This window comes from Prionailurus bengalensis, chromosome A1 (genome assembly GCF_016509475.1).
Source record: "Prionailurus bengalensis isolate Pbe53 chromosome A1, Fcat_Pben_1.1_paternal_pri, whole genome shotgun sequence".
Classification (NCBI taxonomy): domain Eukaryota; kingdom Metazoa; phylum Chordata; class Mammalia; order Carnivora; family Felidae; genus Prionailurus; species Prionailurus bengalensis.
Window position 1 is genome coordinate 6961413 of NC_057343.1, and position 18742 is coordinate 6980154.

Below are 18742 nucleotides of genomic sequence, written 5' to 3' on the forward strand. Positions count from 1 at the left end.
AGCCCAGAGCAGGGGGAACCATGGCTCTGTCCTCCAAGTACAGTTCTCCACGTCTGTGTCAGGATTGGGGTTAGCTGCCCTGACATCTGCATGGCCTGAGGAGAGACAGTTTGCGTCTCCCACACGCGGGCAGTTCACGCTGGGTGGGTGGCTCTGTTCCAACATTCCAGGGGCCCAGGAGGCCCAGGAGGGGCCCAGTCTCCACCTCTCTGTCACTCTGCCTTTCCTGGTGTCACCCTCATTCCGGGGTCTATGATGCCTCTCAGCCAGTCTGCAGCCAGAGAGCAGGAAGGGGCCAAGACAGGAGGCTCTGTCTCTTTAAGGTGGAGACCCAAAAGTCCAGGCCGTCCCCTCTGCTGTCCTTCCCTCGTGTGACTGAGGGATGCAGACTTCAGCTAGGCAGTTTGCTCCCTGCCAGAAATTCCACTGCCGGGGGCACCTGGGTGGCTCAGTCGGTTGAGCGTCTGACCCTAATTTCTGCTCAGGTCATGATCCCAGGGTTATGGGATCCAGACCTGCATCAGACTCCTTACTGGGTGTGGAGCTTGTTTAGGATTCTCTCTCTCTCTCTCTCTCTCTCTCTCTCTCTCTCCCTCCCGCCCTTCTCCCCCATTCATTCTCTCTCTCTCTAATAAAATTTAAAAATTCGACTTCCATTTTTTAAGGGACCAGAGAATGGATATTGGAGACAGCTAATGGTCACTGCTACAACATCCACCTCAGGACAGATTCATTCTCTGGGTTTTCATGATTTGGTAAAGGACAAGGAAGAGAAGGGAAGAACTTTCTTCATGTCTGGCTGAAGAAGGAAGGGGAAGTTTGCCCCCAAATGGCTCTGCCCAGTGTCCTCTCAATGGCTTGTCTGCTCCTGGTACCTGAGAAGCCTGGGGACTCTGGGAAGCCACTTCAGGTTCTCCCAGGCCACGCACACAAATCATAGCAAGGTCCTCTGCCTTGGAGGGACAGGGTCAGACGGACGAACGGTCTGATAGACATTCTTTTTTTTTTTTTTAATGTTTGTTTATTTTTGAGAGAGAGAGAGACAGAGCACAAGTGGGGGAAGGGCAGAGAGAGAGGGAGACCCAGAATCCGAAGCAGGCTCCAGGCTCCGAGCTGTCAGCACAGAGACTGACGCGGGGCTCGAACTCACAAACCGCGAGGTCATGACCTGAGCCGAAGTCGGACGCTTAACCGACTGAGCCACCCAGGCGCCCCAAGGGCATTCTTATTTATGAACTTGAGGAGCTTAGAACAGAGGAAATGGAGTAAGTGGTAATTCGTGGGCTTTGCTTCTCTGGCTGCAGATAGGAAAGGAGTTGAGTGTATCGGCCAAAGCTGGACTTCCTGCCCAGGCCAGTTCTGTGGCCCTGGTCCCCTCTGGGCTGCCCTGGGTGGGGAAAGCATCTGAAAACCAAAAAAAGTTGGTCTTCTTGAGCGTTCAAGCTCCTGAATGATGAAAGAGACACTAAACAGTGGCTTATGCAAGTCCTTGTGGGGCCTGGGTGAGTCATTTCCCCTCGCTGGTCTCCAAGCTCCTCGTTTATGAAACGAGAGGTTTGGGTTTCGTTAGCGGTCCACACATGCCAGGATGCAGTGGACTCGCCTGGGGGTGCTTGCTTAAAATGCAGTCTCCCGGGCCTACTCCCAGAGACTCTGATACAGAAATTCCACGTGGAAATTGCCCAACAAAAATACCTAAAACCTGCTGAGTCCTTGCCGTGTGCCAAACACTACTTAAAAGAGTTTTTCGTGGATTAACTAATTTTATCCTGCAACGATCCCGTGACATATACTATTCTTAGTACATTAGGGCTAATTAGTATTATCAGTACATTATTAATAGTATGAGCGATGATTATCCCCTGTTACAGATGTGCAAATGGAGGCACACGGCTGCGGAGAGGCTGTCCCAGGTCACGCCCCCGTTGGGAGAGGCAGAGCTGTGACCAGGCCTAGTCGACCTTGGCTGTGGGTCTCAGCTAGTGCTTTCCCAAGAGGCTGTCCTCAGCCACGCCCCACCCATTCTGCTGGCTGCTTCAATACACACAGTCACCCTGAATGGATGACTTTGGTAAAAAAAGATAAGATAGACAGACACTTCACAGAGTACTGGGCAAACCCGACAGAAGCAACCAGAAAGGGACAAGCAATGTGCTCTGGGAACAGAGGGGGTGGTCAGTGAGGGGGTTCCAGTCTTTCTGACAGGAGGGGTGCAAGTAGGCATCAGAGAGAAGGAGGCATTGAGAAGGAGTTGGGTGTATGGGCCCAAATCAGTTGTTTGGACTCCCTCTGAGTAGAACCTTCAAGAAATGGTTGGTCTTCTTCCTCTCTCTTGTCTATATCTAGATAAGAAGGAAAGAAAGAAAGAAAGAAAGAAAGAAAGAAAGAAAGAAAGAAAGAAAGAGAAAGAAAAAGGGAAGGATGGAGGGAAGGAAGAGGGAGGGAAGAAGAAAGAAAGAAAGAAAAAGGGAGGGAGGGAGAGAAGAAAGAAAGAAGGGGAGGGAAGAAGAAAGAAAGAAAGAAAGAAAGAAAGAAAGAAAGAAAGAAAGAAAAGGAGGGAAGGAAGAAAGAAAGAGGGAGGGAACAAGAAAGAAAGAAAAAAAGAAAGAATGAAAGAAAGAGAAAGAAAGAAAGAAGAGAAAGAAAGAAAAAGGGAGGGATGGAGGGAGGGAAGAAAGAAAGAAAGAAAAAGAAAGGGAGGGAGGAAAGAAGGCAAGAAAGAAACCCAAATGAACAAACAAAAAGCAGAATCGGACCCATAAATACAGAGAACAGACTGACGGCTGCCAGCGAGGAGGAGGGACGGGCAAAACGGGTGAGGGGGAGTGGGAGATACAGTCATGGACTGAACAAGTCACAGGGAATACAGTCAGTGGCCCTGGAATAGAGCTGTCTGGTGACAGGTGGCGGCTGCACTGTGGCGAGCACAGCAGGACATGCAGGGTTGTGGAATCACTATGTTGTACACCTGAAACTGTCACGCTGTGCGTCAACTGAGGAGGTTTGGGGGTGATGGGTTTTCGCGGGGTCCGGAGCCAACGGCCAAGAACGAATCCTTGAAGGCGTCTTTGGTGCAAAAAGGTGATTTCATTCAAGTGCGGGGACAGGACCCGTGGGCAGGAAGAGCTGCCCGGGACCAAGAGCAGAGACTGGTTATATACTACAGAGCTGGGGTAGGTCAAGTCCGGGGGAAGTTTCCGGTGAGATTTTCATATGCTAAAGAAGACGCACTCTGGGTGCTGGAGGCCTAGCTATTGCCCAGCGAAGGTGGCTTTTCCCTCTAGCAAAGCATTAACATTAAGGCAGTAGGAAGTTTCTGGAGGAATATTTTACTCTGCCAGCCCAAGTTATTTGTCAACGGGCAGCAGGTTATAAGGAAATTTAATTTTATCTGCCATTTCCTTCTGCCTTTGTTTCCCATGTCATCAACTATACTTAAATACAAAATAAATAGATAAAAAAGAAAGCATGAGCTTGTCAAGGGTGGAGGGAGGTGAGCACCCTCAGGCTGAGGGAGGGGCCTGAGCCCAGAGTCCCGGGTGCTCATGGGACCTGCCTACTCTAAGGAACAGGCCCTATGGTTTGGCGGGTGTGTGGGGGCCAAGCAAGAAGGGAAGGGGTAGGAGTGGGGAAGGTGGGGGGAAGGGCTGGGGGGGGTGGAGGTGAAGTGAGCCTGGGAGCAGGACTGTGAGGAACTTGATGATCTCCTAGGTCGGGAAGGTGGAGACTTCATCCCGCAGGCGGGAGGGAGCTGGTCACAGGAAGCCGTGCCATCTCGACTGTCTCTAATCTCTGGGCCGAGGCAGGGGTGTGGGCAGGAGGCAGCAGGTGCAGTGGGACGGGGGTGGCTCAAAAGTGGGGTCCACTGGACAACTGGAGGAAAAGAAACTGGGGGACAACTGGGGGACAACTGGAGGAAAAGAAACACTCTTTACCAACGAGGGCAGCCCCAGAGAGCTGGGTGGAGCAGAGAGTTCAGTCGAGGAGATGTGAAGATGCCCTCACCTCGGAAGATGACTCGGGGACAAGCGGGAGGAGTTGCCTGGGGAGGCGCTCGTCCATGTGAAGTGGGCACTTGTGTAGCCCCGGAGCAGAAGTTACTGCCCACGAAGAGAGTCATGTTCCCTGGCTTAGAATTTAATGTCGATCTTTTTCTGTAAAGTCGCTTAATTTTATAGTAATTATAATAAAACTTTCAAGAAGGAGAAACTAGGTTGTTGTTAAGACTCTACTTTTCTCAGCATAAGGAATAAGTACACAGAAAGCAGCGTTTGTTTGTGTTTTTTTAAAAAATCTATAAAAACAATGTTTTCTTTTTAAAAAAATTTTTTAAACATGTATTTATGATTGGGAAAGAGAGAGAGAGAGAGAGAGAGAACATGAGCAGGGGAGGGGCAGAGAGAGAGAGACCCAGAATTGGATGCAGGCTCCAGGCTCTGAGCCATCAGCACAGAGCCTGATGCGGGGCTCGAACCCACCACCCGCGAGATCACGACCCGCGAGATCACGGGTCGAGCCCGAAATCAGGAGTCAGACGCTTAACCGACTGAGCCACCCAGGCGCCCCAATGCCTATGTTTTCTAAGCGACGCTTCAGGCCGCTTGCACAGTGTCCTCGTTTTCCGTAACACGTATTTATTCAGCCTGTGCTAGACACTTGGCACATTCTCTACTTTGTCACCGCTCGACCTCGGCATCCCTGCACAATTACCCATTTTCTCTCTTGCAAGGGGCTCACGGGTCACTGCTGCAGATGACTTGACCTCTTCCGGGAAACTGACGGTTTCACATCAGTGGTGAGGATCCCCTCTGGGCAGCGCCCTCAGGAGATGGTTGGTTTTCCTCGTCTTCGGTTTTTCTGTCCTGGCTCCTTGTGAGCAGGAAGGAGCAAGAAGACCGCAGGGCCCCGCCACACTGGGACTGTGCACAAGGGGCCTCGCCTGTTGGTCTTTGGCCAATCTTAGCCTCTTTTAAGGAAACACATAAGTACTTTTAGGTTTGCGGGAGCGCCTGGTGTAGAGGGCGCTAGTGTATCCTTCCATCAGCTTCTACTGCTATCCTCTTACCTAACTGATGAGGGAGGGTGAGTGAGGCGGGCTGAGGGCCAAACACAAGCTGGCATTATCCGACCACCCCAGGTGGGATCTGTGTGACGTCCCTCAGGCCCTCCTGGCCACCCAAGAACAAAGGAAAGGAAAGAAAACAGATGACCGAGATGCAGATCACAGTCTTACAGGAAGTGGGTCTCCATCAGTTTCCAAGTATCTTAGTCAATTACAAGAAAGAGGCAATCTTATCCATAGCCTAATGTCCAGTGACCTGTGGACTGCATTTCCCCGGAGCCCCAACGTCACCCTTCCATAGTGATGTGGGGACCAGAGGCAAGAAGAAAATGGTGGGTAGACTTACATTTCCTCATAACCTCAGCCCAGTGACAGATACTTGAGGCAGGCGAGTAAAATGCTCCTCCAGGAACTCCCTGTGTCTTAATGTTGATGCTTTGCTAGAGGGAAAAACCACCTTCGCTGGGCAATAGCTAGGCCTCCAGCACCCCGAGTGCGTCTTCTTTAGCATATGAAAATCTCACCGGAAACTTCCCCTGGACTTGACCTACCCCAGCTCCGTAGTATATAACCAGTCTCTGCTCTTGGTCCCGGGCAGCTCTTCCTGCCCACGGGTCCTGTCCCCGCACTTGAATGAAATCACCTTTATGCACCAAAGACGCCTTCAAGAATTCCTTCTTGGCCGTCGGCTCCGGACCCCGTGAACCCCAGCATCACCCCCAAACGTCATCATAACCACCACGCTGCACTCAGCAGACAACGCTACCGCAGGAGTTTCCTGCGGCTGCTGTTAACAAATCACCCAAACTCGGTGCTCTGCAAACAAGATTCATTCCCGTACAGTCTGGAGGGCAGAGCTGGGGCTCGACGCCTCATCAATCGTCTCACGACGAGGCTCAGATCTACGTGTTGGCAGTGCTGTGTGTCTTTTGCAGGCTCTGGGGAGAATCCATGTGTCTTTTTTCACCTTCCAGAGGCTGCCTGCGTTTCTTGGCTTGGGAGTCGCCTTTCGTTTTTTGTTTTTTTAAATAGGCTTTATTTTTAGAGAGGTTTTTGGTTCATCAGAAAATTGATCGGAAAGTACAGACCTCTCCCGTACGTCTCCCGTCCCCACATATGCCCAGCCCCCCGCCGTCAACATCCCGCACCAAAGTGGTACATTTCATGTAACTGAAAAGCCTGCGTGGGCATATCACTCATAAATCCATGGTTTATACCAGGGTCCAGTCCTGATGTCGTCCAGTCTATAGGCTTTGGCAAACGTTTAGTGATGTGTATCCATTATTGCAGAATCACAACAGAATAGTTGCACTGCCCTAAAAATACTTCTTTACTTCTCCCTCCCTGTTAACCTCTGGCAACCTCAAATCTTTTTACCGTCTCTATAGTTTTCTTCTTCCAGGATGTCATAGAGTTGGAATCCTAGCGCGTGTATAGCTTTTCCAGATTGGCTTCTTTCACTGAGGAATATGCATTTAAGGTTTTCCTGTGTCTTTTCCTGGCCTATTAGCTTCTTTCTTTCTTTCTTTCTTTCTTTCTTTCTTTCTTTCTTTCTTTCTTTCTTTTTTAATGTGTTTATTTATTTTTGAGACAGAGAGAGAGCATGAGCAGGGGAGGGGCAGAGAGAGGGAGACAGAACCCGAAACAGGCTCCAAGCTCTGAGCCGTCAGCACAGAGCCCAACGCGGGGCTCGAACTCACGGACCGCGAGATCGTGACCTGGCTGAAGTCGGACGGTCAACCGACTGGGCCACCCAGGCGCCCCAGCTTATTTCTTTTTATTGCTGCCTGGGCGTACCACCTTTCATCGGTGTGTTTGTCAGTTAATGGACATTTGGGCTGTTTCCGTTTTCGGGCTGTTATGAATATGCCGCCACGAACGTACGCGCACATGTTTTTGTCTGGACATATGTCTTCATTCCTCTTGGGTACACACCTAGGTACGCCATGTTACGTTCCCACTAGCAATGTGTGAGGGTTCCATTTTCTCCACCCCCTTGCCAACACACGTGCTTATCTTTGGTTATAGCCATCCTACTGTGTGTGCAGCAGTTTCTTACTGTGATTTTGGTAAGGGTCTAGTATCCAGTAATATTTTTATGGCATTTTTTTCCATCTCTAGCAGAAGATCCAGACACACGATGTATTCAATTATCAGGTCTTAGCCTCCCTTAATCTAGCTCTAACGTTCTGAGATTCCTTTCTTCCCCAGCCCAACATTTCCTGACGGAGGCATTTTTAGAAAACAACGTACTTCAAGTAGTGTTTTGCATTCTTAACACAACCTACCTGAACAGCATCACCAGATCTTTCCAGTATGGTGGTGTCTCACTTTGGCACAAAGCAGTCCACCCCTTTTTGGTTTTCGTACTCCAGAAGGGAAGCAACAAACATTTTACAAGTTTCCCGTTATTGTTTCTTGGGTGCCCTGAAGACCCTGAATCCCACGGACAAGCCAGAAGGAGCTGCCTGGTTGACAATTTGGGACAGGAAGCCCCTGCTTACTTGAATCATCCAGCTGCATTGAACACTTAGGACAGGCTTCCCGGGAACCCCATCGGTCCTCTCAAATTCCCCGCAGAAGGGGCTGTTCTGCAGTCTACAGACCCCTCTTTTTCATTGTCCCACCCCACCCCCACCCCAAGATACTTTAGGAAGCCAACGTGTTCACCTGTGATTCTGTTCTAGAACTGGCTGGTGGGGGTGGGGAGCTGTCTTATAATAGGAACTAACTCCCATCTAAGAAGCCAATCTAAGCATAAGCGTCTCTTGGCTGCTATCTAACTGTGCTTTGAAAGGAAGCATCTGCACGAACATGTATACCATCCGGTGAATGGTACACAAACAAAATCATTCACCCGGTGAGAGATTTAGATACTCGACCATAGACAATCAAGTCACGTTTCCCACACTGCCATGCAAATCTGAACGCCCACCAGGATGGTCAGAGTCCAGGTACAATACATTCCAAATAGAGGGATACTTGGCCGTTATAGTCAGAGCACCATGTGATTGTCACTGTTCCCTTCCTGTCTCCATCCTTCCCTGGAAGGGGGAACGACCTGCCTGCCTCCGGGTCTCCCGCCCCTTCTCCTTGGTCTCTGAAGGTTGACTTCAAACTTGTGGGAAGTGAAGGGCAGGTGGTGAGGGGGGGTACCCCTCTAAGGCACAATCACATCTTACCTACCCTTCTAGACTGGCTCCCTGGCTGCCCTTACGAAATCCTCCCTCCATTCCCGAGAGACCTTATCTACTCACTGACCCTGAACCTGGTTTGTCTTTCCTGTTTCCTGGCATCTATGCATGTGCTCTGTCCACCTGGAGTCCCTTCTGCTCATCCAGATCTCAGCCAGTCTGCAAGGGCAAACTCAAACGCCACTTCCTCCACGGACCCTCCGCACACCTCCTTCCCCCTCCACCCTGAGCACCAAGCACATAGTAGATGCTTGATCAATACGTGTTGGGGGAGGGAGGGAAGGAGGGAGGGAAGGAAAGAACAAAATGTTCACTGCCTGAGTTGCCTGGAGACACTGATTAGAGAGGCAGAAGATTTGAGCACAAGTGGTCTTGGGGGGCATCCAATCCATGGGATGCTGATGGTTGTCACAGGCTGGGCTGAATCAATTTCACATGTTCTTATTCTATTTGTGCCAGGAAGCTGGACCCGGAGATATGCTGTAGCAGGGCACGTGGCCCCGGTTCTTCTGTTTTACGCGGTCAAGGATGTGGTCTTGCTGACCCTAAGTTTGTTCAGGAACCAGAAGTCTGATGTTGGCAAATAGCCTTTTTGTTGTTGTTGTTTCATGTTTGTTTATTTTTGAGAGAGAGAGACAGAGAGACAGGGCATGGGCGGGGGAGGGGCAGAGAGAGACGGGGAGACCCAGAATCCGAGGCAGGCTCCAGGCTCTGAGCTGTCAGCACAGAGCCCGATGTGGGATTCGAGCCCACGACCTGTGAGATCATGACCTGAGCCGAAGTCGGACGCTCAACCGACTGAGCCATCTTCATTCTGTCCTCAGTGTCAACATCAGTCCAAGGCTCCTCTCTTCTTGGAGGCAAGATGGCGGCCCAAGGGCACTGGGGCTTCATGGCAATCAGGAAAGAGCAAACATCTTTCCTCCACCATGGAATAGATTTTTTACTCAGTCTGGGCCATTTGAGGACTCATACCAACGCCCAATCCATGTCAAATGTCAGGGGATGCCTGTGCTGATGGACTTGACCAAGAGGGACATTGGGAAGGTGGACGCGAACCACTGCTTCTCTGTCTTCCCCTTACTGCGGCATTACATCACACCCTTATGAGCGAAGTCTTATTATCACCCCCCTTTTACAGACGAGAAGACTGAGGTTCAGAGAAGTTAAGTATCTTGCCCAAGGTTGCATGGCCGGTAAGAGGCAGACTCGGAATTGACACCCAGGCTGAACGGCTCCAGAATACTCCTTTAGCTGCCAAGCAAAGCCATCTCTTTCGATTAGCCTTTGTCTGTGGTCAAGGACATCCGCAGACCAGGAAGGTCACTACTTGCCACCCCTTTCTACTTGCTGGAGGGGCAGAGAGCATCGAAGGGCGTTGGAGAAGAAATGAGTGCTCTGTGTCTAGAACCAGACTCCTCAGCTGCTGTCCCTCCCGCTAAGGTTGTGGCTTAGTGTCCCCAACCCGGTGGCCACGTGGTCAGCAACAGCGAGAGCGAGAGGCTCGAGCTTCCTGCTTCCTCTTGCTCCTGAGCAATCTGGTCCAGAGCCCAGAACAGAATCTTCCCATGCTGCTGAGAGGCGCTGTTGACAAGGACGGTGATTCAGGCTGACTGCCTCGAGGTTTAGAACAGGCTGAGTGCATCCTGATGGTTCCGCCCGCTCCTTTTCTGTGTGTCAGGGACAGCTGAGCTGTTGAAGAGGCTTTATCAAGCTAGTAGAAACAGATCCTGGTAGTCCTCTGCTTGTTGTTAGTGGATTTGCATTCACCAGAGGGGACAGGTGTCTGTGTGGCTGGGGACAGGGCTCTTCAGGGGACAGTGGGACACTGGGGCTGGCTGGGAAAGGGTCTGTTACACAAATGGCTGGAGGTGGAGGTGAGAGCAGAGAGAAGGGGCTCGGATGTTGAGCTAACAGGCGTGTTTTACGCCCGTGGTCCTCACCAGCTCTATGACCCTCATCAAGAGTCACAACAATAGCATGTATGGACCACTCATTACACGTTGGGCCCTATGCTAAGCGTTTTATCCATATTTATCTCATTCAGTGTTCACAACAACCCTGAGTGGAGTGGCTGCCTGTTTTACAGACGAGGACATCAAGGCTTAGAGTCAGCGAGGCTGAGTCACTTACCCAAGGCCATAAGTTTAGTATAAATTGCTGGGTTTTGAGTCAAGATTGTTTCCATCTTTGTTCCCTCTTTCCTGGGCTCCCTACCCCCCTCTCCTTTCCTCCTACCCTTTCCTCCTCTCAACAAATGTTCGTGGCATCTGAGGTGTTGGGGTGCTTTAGAAGCTTCCGGAGATGCAGTGCTGAATGAACACAGGCACAGATTCCTGCTTACTCTTCCTGTCTCCCAGGTCAGGCAAGCCTGTCCCAGCATGGCGCCACGTGGACAGCTTGCTCTGTGAGGCCTCCCAAAGGCTTCGCTTGGCTCTTAGATGCATCTGGAAGCGGGCGTGTTGAGACCGAGGAGCCTGCAGGGCACGTGAGCTGAGCTAGTGGGGCCCTTGGTTCCACCTTTCGAAGCTTGGGGAGAGACTTGGGAGTGAATCCCTTTGTCCAGAATCCGGCCGTGGCAGAGCTGTGGGAATTAATGGGCGAGCAAAGAAGGGCAGCCCAGGACAGGACCAAGGAGGAACGTCAGAGATCGAGGGAGAGCTAGAGAAGCACACTGTTCCGGAAATCAAGGAAGGCTGGAGCGCCAAGTCGCAGGGTGTGGTCAACAGCGTCACCTGTCCATGGCAGTTCGGCCATTCTTCCACAACATTTCTTTTTTTAAAAGATGCTTATTTATTTATTTAGGGAGAGAGAGAGAGAGAGAGAGAGAGAGAGAGAGAAAGAAAATCCCAAGCAGACTCTGCACTGTCGGTATGGAGCCCAACCCGGGGCTCAAACTCACAAACTGTGAGATCATGACCTGAGCCGAGATCAAGAGTCAGATGCGTAACTGACGGAGACACCCAGGAACCCCAACAGCATTTCTTTTTGGTGGTCTGTCTCGCTGATTGTTAGTTCCCAACAATGATTTCTTCCGAAATCGTTTTTTGTGTTTGATAGGAAGTGAGCGATCAATCTCCCTCCTAACTCCGACTCTTTAGCCACCAGGACCACTCCCCTGAACCCAACCTCCACTCCACCAGTGAGTGCCTTGTCTATCCCTTCCAGAGAGGTTCTCTCCGGTTCATTTCTTTGAAGAGCAAAACCCTTAAGGTACGTACCCATTCACCCCTCTGACGTGCTTGTGTTCAAGTCCCGTGAACCCAGAAATACCCCAATTCTAGTTTTTGTGGGTTTTGCATTTTTCTTCATGTACTGCTTTAAATATTGCAAGTTTTGTACTATTTTCAACCTACGGTAGGGTTGGTGGTTTGAAATAGTATGTGCCTTAACCGCTCGTACGCATTTTAGTTATTTCAAATGTATAGCATTCAGATGACGCTTGATTTGAGTCCTGTTTTTCCCCTCCTGAAATGTGGATTCATTTGACAATGTCAAATAGTTTAGGGAGGAAAACACGCTTGTTAAAGCTAACTTTTGACTTTGAATTCAAACAAAAGATCTTATTGTAAACCCTGTGAGTAGTATTTTTTGTAGAGTTATAGAACTGGTTTTTTCTTTTCACCTTGCCGGAAAAGCAGTCCGTCCCCCGATGTTCAAGTGTTTATGGTGTTCAAACTGCCTTTTGAACAAATTACATTCCCCAACGAATAGTCATACCTCTTGAATCAGTACCTCAAGGACTTTGACCCAATAAATAATCTTCCCATTGGGTTACAAATTGTCTTTTGCCAAAGGGCATTCCACAGTGCCTGTTAGGATTCAAAACAGGGCAGAATGAAATACTGTGTGTGAGTTCCCAAGTGCCTTGAGTCAAGCTGTCGCTGTTTCTGGTGCAAAACCAGGCACAAGGTACACAGTGATATTAAAGGCTCGTGGGCAAAACACCTTCCTCAGCCCGGGAGCGACGCCTGTGGCAATATAATTTGATAAAGGAGGCATCGCTGTTGAGTTATTGGCTTTCTTCTTTAAGTAAACACTTCAGGCCTCCTATATCTGAGTGTGTTTTGGGCTTCAAAAGTAGTGCTCAAACAATGATATATTTCCCCCAAAGATGCTTAAATTCTCTAAAGTGTTTTACGACTCTAGGTGCTCTCTGAGCCAGGCTACAAACTGTATAATAAAACCAGTCTCATTACTTTATATTTATACCGGATTTATAAATCAGAATGGCATTTCCTTATCTGGGAATAAAATATAGTTGTATTCTTAGTCATATCTTACACCAAAAGGAAAAAACAAACGGGTAAAGCCTTAAACATTAAGAAAGGAAACCATAAAAAGGGTGAAAAAAATTTATGGCAGAAAATGGTTTTAATAATCTCAGCATGGGGAAGGTCTTTCTAAGTATGACATAAAACATCTATTAGTCAGGGTTCTCTTGAGAAATATAACCAACAGAAGACACACACACATATACATACACATATACATTATAAATATTATACAGAGACACATAACAATGTATGTATATAGTGTGTGTGTGTGTGTGTGAGAGAGAGAGAGAGAGAGAGAGAGAGGGAATTGGCTCATAGGATTGTGGGGACCTTCAAAGTCCAAAAGCTGCATGGCAAGCCAGCAGTCTAGAGAGTCAGGTAAGAGTCGGCATTGTAGCCCTGACTCAGAGTCCGGAAATTCAGGAAAGACTTCTACATTGTAGTCTTGAGGACAATTTTTTCTTCTTTGGGGATCCCTAGTTTTGCTCTTAAGATATTCAACTGGTTGGATGAGGCCCACCCGCAGGATGGAGGGAAATCTGCTCTACTCAAAGCCTGCTCCTTTAAAGACTAACCACACCTAAAAATACACTTTCGTTTGCTGTTCACAAAGATCACTCAAAAAGCAACAATGAAAACAATACAACACTTCCATGGTAACATCGGGCTCTGGGCTGATGGCTCAGAGCCTGGAGCCTGTTTCCGATTCTGTGTCTCCCTCTCTCTCTGCCCCTCCCCCGTTCATGCTCTGTCTCTCTCTGTCCCAAAAATAAATAAACGTTGAAAAAAAAATTTATAAGTACCTGGGAATTTTTATTGGCTGTTCATTGCTATCACACAATTTCTGGAGGATGGTTAGCAATGTGTTTCTTTATGGGGCTGATTTGCATAAATCTTCTCTGAGAGTTTCTAACCCTTATGGACCTACAAATATGCATATCTCTTAACCCCAGCTTCTCGTGAAAGGAAGGGGAGGGATCAGTTGCTGGCTCACACACTGCAGACCGAGGACGTGTGGGGACACCCAGCTGTCTCACTGAAGCTGTGCGGGATTAATTGTCGTGGGCCTAACGTTGAGGAGGTCAGACCCCACACCGACGATCTCTCCTTTTCTAGTTCTGCGTTGCCACCTTTTTGCCGGTGGACCCTTCAAAAGCACCGCCACGGTAAAGCTGTTACAAGGATCAGTCTCTGGGGAGCAAAGTAGCCACAGTCTTATCTTTTTATTCTTTTTTTAAATTTTTTTCACGTTTATTTATTTTTGAGACAGGGAGAGACAGAACGTGAACAGGAGAGGGGCAGAGAGAGAGGGAGACACAGAATCGGAAACAGGCTCCAGGCTCTGAGCCGTCAGCACAGAGCCCGACGCAGGGCTCGAACTCACGGACCGCGAGATCACGACCGGAGCCGAAGTCGGACGCTTAACCGACCGAGCCACCCAGGCGCCCCCCCAGTCTTATCTTTTTAAACTAGGTGGGAATTTATGATGCAGTTGTCTTTCTTCTAGAATGGCCTCGTCCTATTCGTCAAGCGAAAGTCCCTCTTGGGGCGATTTCTTTTCACAAAGGAAGAACAACCACGGCGTTAATAATGACCGGGAAAAAGGGAGCAAAACCATGTCAGATAAAGCATCACCCCACAAGCGCTCCAAGCACAGCAGAAAAGAAAAAGGGATGGTAACGCCTCTCCCTTGCTAAGTATGGTCTCGTCGCAGCGAAGGCCGTGGGTGCAGGAAGAAAGGCTGGAGGCTGCAACGTTGAAAATCATGTTGAAGGGCTGACAGGTGGTGAGGCCAACAGCATCACAGACATAGGAACCCGCGCGCGCGCGCGTGTGTGTGTGTGTGTGTGTGTGTGCGCGCCTACTCTCCTACCTTCCTCATCTCCCAACACCTCCCACTGTCGCCTGCAGTGGGACCGACAGACCCTCACCCTCACCCTTCCTCACCCTGTAGGAGAGGAGAACTGAGCTGACCACTTCCCGGCTGGCCCGACACAGGACCGAGGCTGACGTTTGCAGAGAAGGCCAGCAGCCTAGAGGGGCAGGTACAGCCCAGACATCCTTCGGCAGGTGAATGAATAAAATTAAGGAAGACCCCCAAATTAAACCGGGGGCCGTCCAGACAGCAGGGCAGTATTCAGCAATAACACGAAGCGAGCTATCGAGCCATAAAAAGACACGAACGAAACCGATGTGCAAGTTGCTAAGAAGACCGCGTACTGTGTGCTTCCCAGCACGTGGCATTCTGGAAAAGACAGAACTATGGAGACAGTAAGAAGACCTTCAGGGAAGGGAGGGATGAACAGGGGGTGTACCGGGCAGTTTCAGGGCTGTGAAACTCTTCTGTTTGGTATTATACTGGTGGACACCTGTCATTGTCATTGTCGAAACCTACAGCATGTACAACATAGTGACCCCTGATGAGGGACCTTCGTTAATAATAATGCATCAGTATTGGTTCATTGATGGGTAACAAATATACCACCCTAGTGCGAGATGTTAATAATAAGGGAAACTGTGGCGGGGCGGGGGGGTGGGGAGGAGAAGAGGGTACGTGGGAACTCCGTACTTCCCACTCAGCTTTTCTCGTGTGCGTCGCCCTCGTCCTCCAGGTCAACCTCGTGGTCCAGGATGGCTGCTGGAGCGCCAGCCATCTAAGTTCCAGGAGGCAGGAAGGAGCATCCCAGGTGGCCTAGCTTTCGTTAATTCACCTTTCTAGAAGTCCAACCCAACACATGCGCTTCGTCACATGGTCACTCCCAGCTGCAGGGGAGGCCCGGGAAATGTCGTCTCTTCTCTGGGTGTAGGGACACTCCTCGTGATACTGGAGGTCTGTCACTAAGGGAGAACAGGAGGGTGGGCATTGGACAGCCAGTGGCTGTCTCTGCCTAAGGAAGGCTCCCCCCCATTCCTGAGAGCTTAGAGGCTGGCCTTTCAGAGAAGCCCTGTGGCTTCTCAATGACCCTGCTTGAGGGACACTGCTGAGTCTTTCCCAGCCCGGAAGATTCCAGAAGAAATGCCTGAGTGGTGGGGAGGATCGCTCTCCTGCCAAGAGCGCTGGGAAGGACGGCTGTCTGTGCTTTGCCCCTTCAGAGGAAGACCTCCCAGGACTGTCTTCTGACGTCACTGTTTCTCCACTGAGGGGATAAGCGAGGGGATAAGCGAGGCCCCCCGGTGACTTGTGTAGTAATATAATGTGCTGGTGAGGCACAGGCCTCCTGCTCTTGTTTCAAATTTTTTATTTTCTTAATGTTTACTTTTTTACATTGATATTTATACTTTTATAAAAATAGATTTCTATATTATTATAAGTTATGTATGAAAATGTTTTCATATTTACTTCTTGAGATAGAGAGAGACTGAGCAGGGGCTGGGGAGGGGCAGAGAGAGAGAGGGAGACACAGAACGGGGAGCAGGCTCCAGGCTCCGAGCGGTCAGCACAGAGCCCGACGTGGGGCTCGAACTCACCAACCGTGAGATCACGACCCGAGCCAAGATTAAGAGTTGGAGGCCTAACCGACTGGGCCACCCAGGCCCCCCCCCCCCCACCCAGGGACGCCCCCAGGCCTCCTAAGGAAGGGGAAACCTTGCCTACGTGCTGGGCAGGGCCTGAGAGCCCAGGGCGCAGTCTACAGCGCTGGTCTTGTGCTCAGTGGGAAGCAGGAGCCTGGAAGGCGCCAACGCCTGAGTTCCTCAAGCCAGGCTGGGCACCTCCCCTGCAAGGACAGTGGATCACAGGCCCCTTGTGGGAACGGAATGGCCCGGATGGGGTTTCCATCTGACTGCACTCACTGTGACCTTCTGGGTGCTGGGCTAATTGCCTTAAGTGACCGCACAGCACGGAGGGCAGGGGAGGAGGGGGGAAAGAGTGTGTGAAAGTCGCCGAGTGTACCTGGGTGCTTTGCACACCTTTCTTTTTCTTTCTTTCTTTCCTTCTTTGTTTCAGGTGGAAGTGGGATTTCTTTTACCTTTTTTCTTTTTTTTTTTTTAATTTTAATTTTTGAATTTACATCCAAATTAGTTAGCATATCGTGCAACGATTTCAGGAGTAGATTCCTTAATGCCCCCTTCCCCACTTAGCCCATCCCCCGCCCGTGCTTCGCAGAATTGTCCTGTAAATGGGACACCTACTTCTCCGCCCCAGCCCCCTTTGCTGACCCCACCAAAGGGACCAGAGCCCAGGTAAATAAGGTCACGTATCTCTCGTGTGCGTGTGAGGAAAGCGCTTTGTTGTTGTTTTTTTAAACGTTTATTTATTTTTGAGACGGAGAGAGACAGAACATGAACGGGGGAGGGTCAGAGAGAGAGAGGGAGACACAGAATCGGAAACAGGCTCCAGGCTCTGAGCCGTCAGCACAGAGCCCGACGCGGGGCTCGAACCCACGGACCGCGAGATCGTGACCTGGCTGAAGTCGGATGCTTAACCGACTGCGCCACCCAGGCGCCCCTAGAATACAATTTCTAATATTGTATCTACCCCACCTAATATGGGATACAGCCACATCCCAGTGAATGAGGAATTGTTTGTGCAGAGCATTTTTCTAGAGGAGTTATTTTATAACTTTCAATACTTTTTCAAAGTGCTGAGGCACTGGGAAGTGGCATTGGCCATGGTGGTGAGAGATAGTAAATCAGTGACCTGGTGTCTTTTTTTTTTTTTTTAATTTTTTTTTTAACGTTTATTTATTTTTGAGACAGAGAGAGACAGAGCATGAACAGGGAAGGGGCAGAGAGAGAGGGAGACACAGAATCGGAAGCAGGCTCCAGGCTCTGAGCCATCAGCCCAGAGCCCGATGCGGGGCTCGAACTCACGGACCGCGAGATCATGACCTGAGCCGAAGTCCGACACTTAACCGACTGAGCCCCCCAGGCACCCCGAAAGCCCTTTGTTTTAAGACCATGATACATCCGCTTAAATATTAAGCTAGTTGACAGGGTGGGGCCGGAGCCTCTTAGAAAACTGGTCACAGTCACAGCCCAGGATGTGAAAACCGTGGGATAATGGTTATGTGGACAAGTCTGCCTTTCTTTCTTTCTTTTTTTTTAATTTTTATATATTTTTTTATTAAAAAAAAATTTTTTTAACGTTTATTTATTTTTGAGACAGAGAGAGACAGAGCATGAAGTGGGGAGGGGCAGAGAGAGAAGGAGACACAGAATCGGAAGCAGGCTCCAGGCTCTGAGCCATCAGCCCAGAGCCCGACGTGGGGCTTGAACCCACGGACCGCAAGATCGTGACCTGGGCCGAAGTCGGACGCCCAACCGACTGCGCCACCCAGGCGCCCCAAGTCTGCCTTTCTTAAGAGATACGTTGTGTTTCTGTATCAGCAGAGAGAAAGAAGTTTAAGGTAATCTGGGGTCAAAGCATCCATGATAAAAAGTCACTGTTGTGGTGTTTCTCTACCTTCACTCATTTAAAACACACCGAATGGCTATCTCCCTGTAACAGGGCCCGGTGCTGTTTTGCCCACCGGTGAGAGAGGGTACAAGGGAGCTATGGGTGGGGTTGTCTGATCACCAGGGACAGGTCCTGGCTGGTTACCTCTGAGATGTCGTGATTGTGGGACAGTGGGCCTGCTGGGTCCCTGCGGTCTCTGTGCCGGGCTGGGAACACCCTCTTCCTGAAGATTGCTGTGCCTGTCAGCGTTTCCCCTTGGGGCCCAGCCACCTGCCCTGAGGCCTGGTCTGCAACACTACTCGCCCCCACCCCGGACTCCTCGAGTCAAGGGACCCTTGCTTTGGTGTAGGAATAAAGACAGTCCAATTCCTACCATACCCTAGCTTCCCCAAAAGATCATCTGTCTTCCCCAAATCTTCTCCTCATTGTAAACACATAACCTCTATGCGCCTCACTATGGCATTATATCTGTATACAGAATCTTCTGGTAGCCTTTAAGGGCTTGGGCTTCTGCAATATGAAGCCAAGAGATTTGTGGGCTGTCCCTGCTTTCTGTCCTGCTGTATCTCTTTGGAGCAGATAATCTCACCTGGCTCACCAAACACTCATCCCAACTTCTTCTCATAAAGCTCATAGGGTGGTAAGGGCTCTGCTATAAAAGCCCAAATAGGAAGCCCCTAAACTGTTTTGGGGGGCCTGTGACATGATCATACATGCATTATTATTATTTTTTTAATTAACGTTTATTTATTTTTGAGACAGAGAGAGACAGAGCATGAACGGGGGAGGGGCAGAGAGAGAGGGAGACACA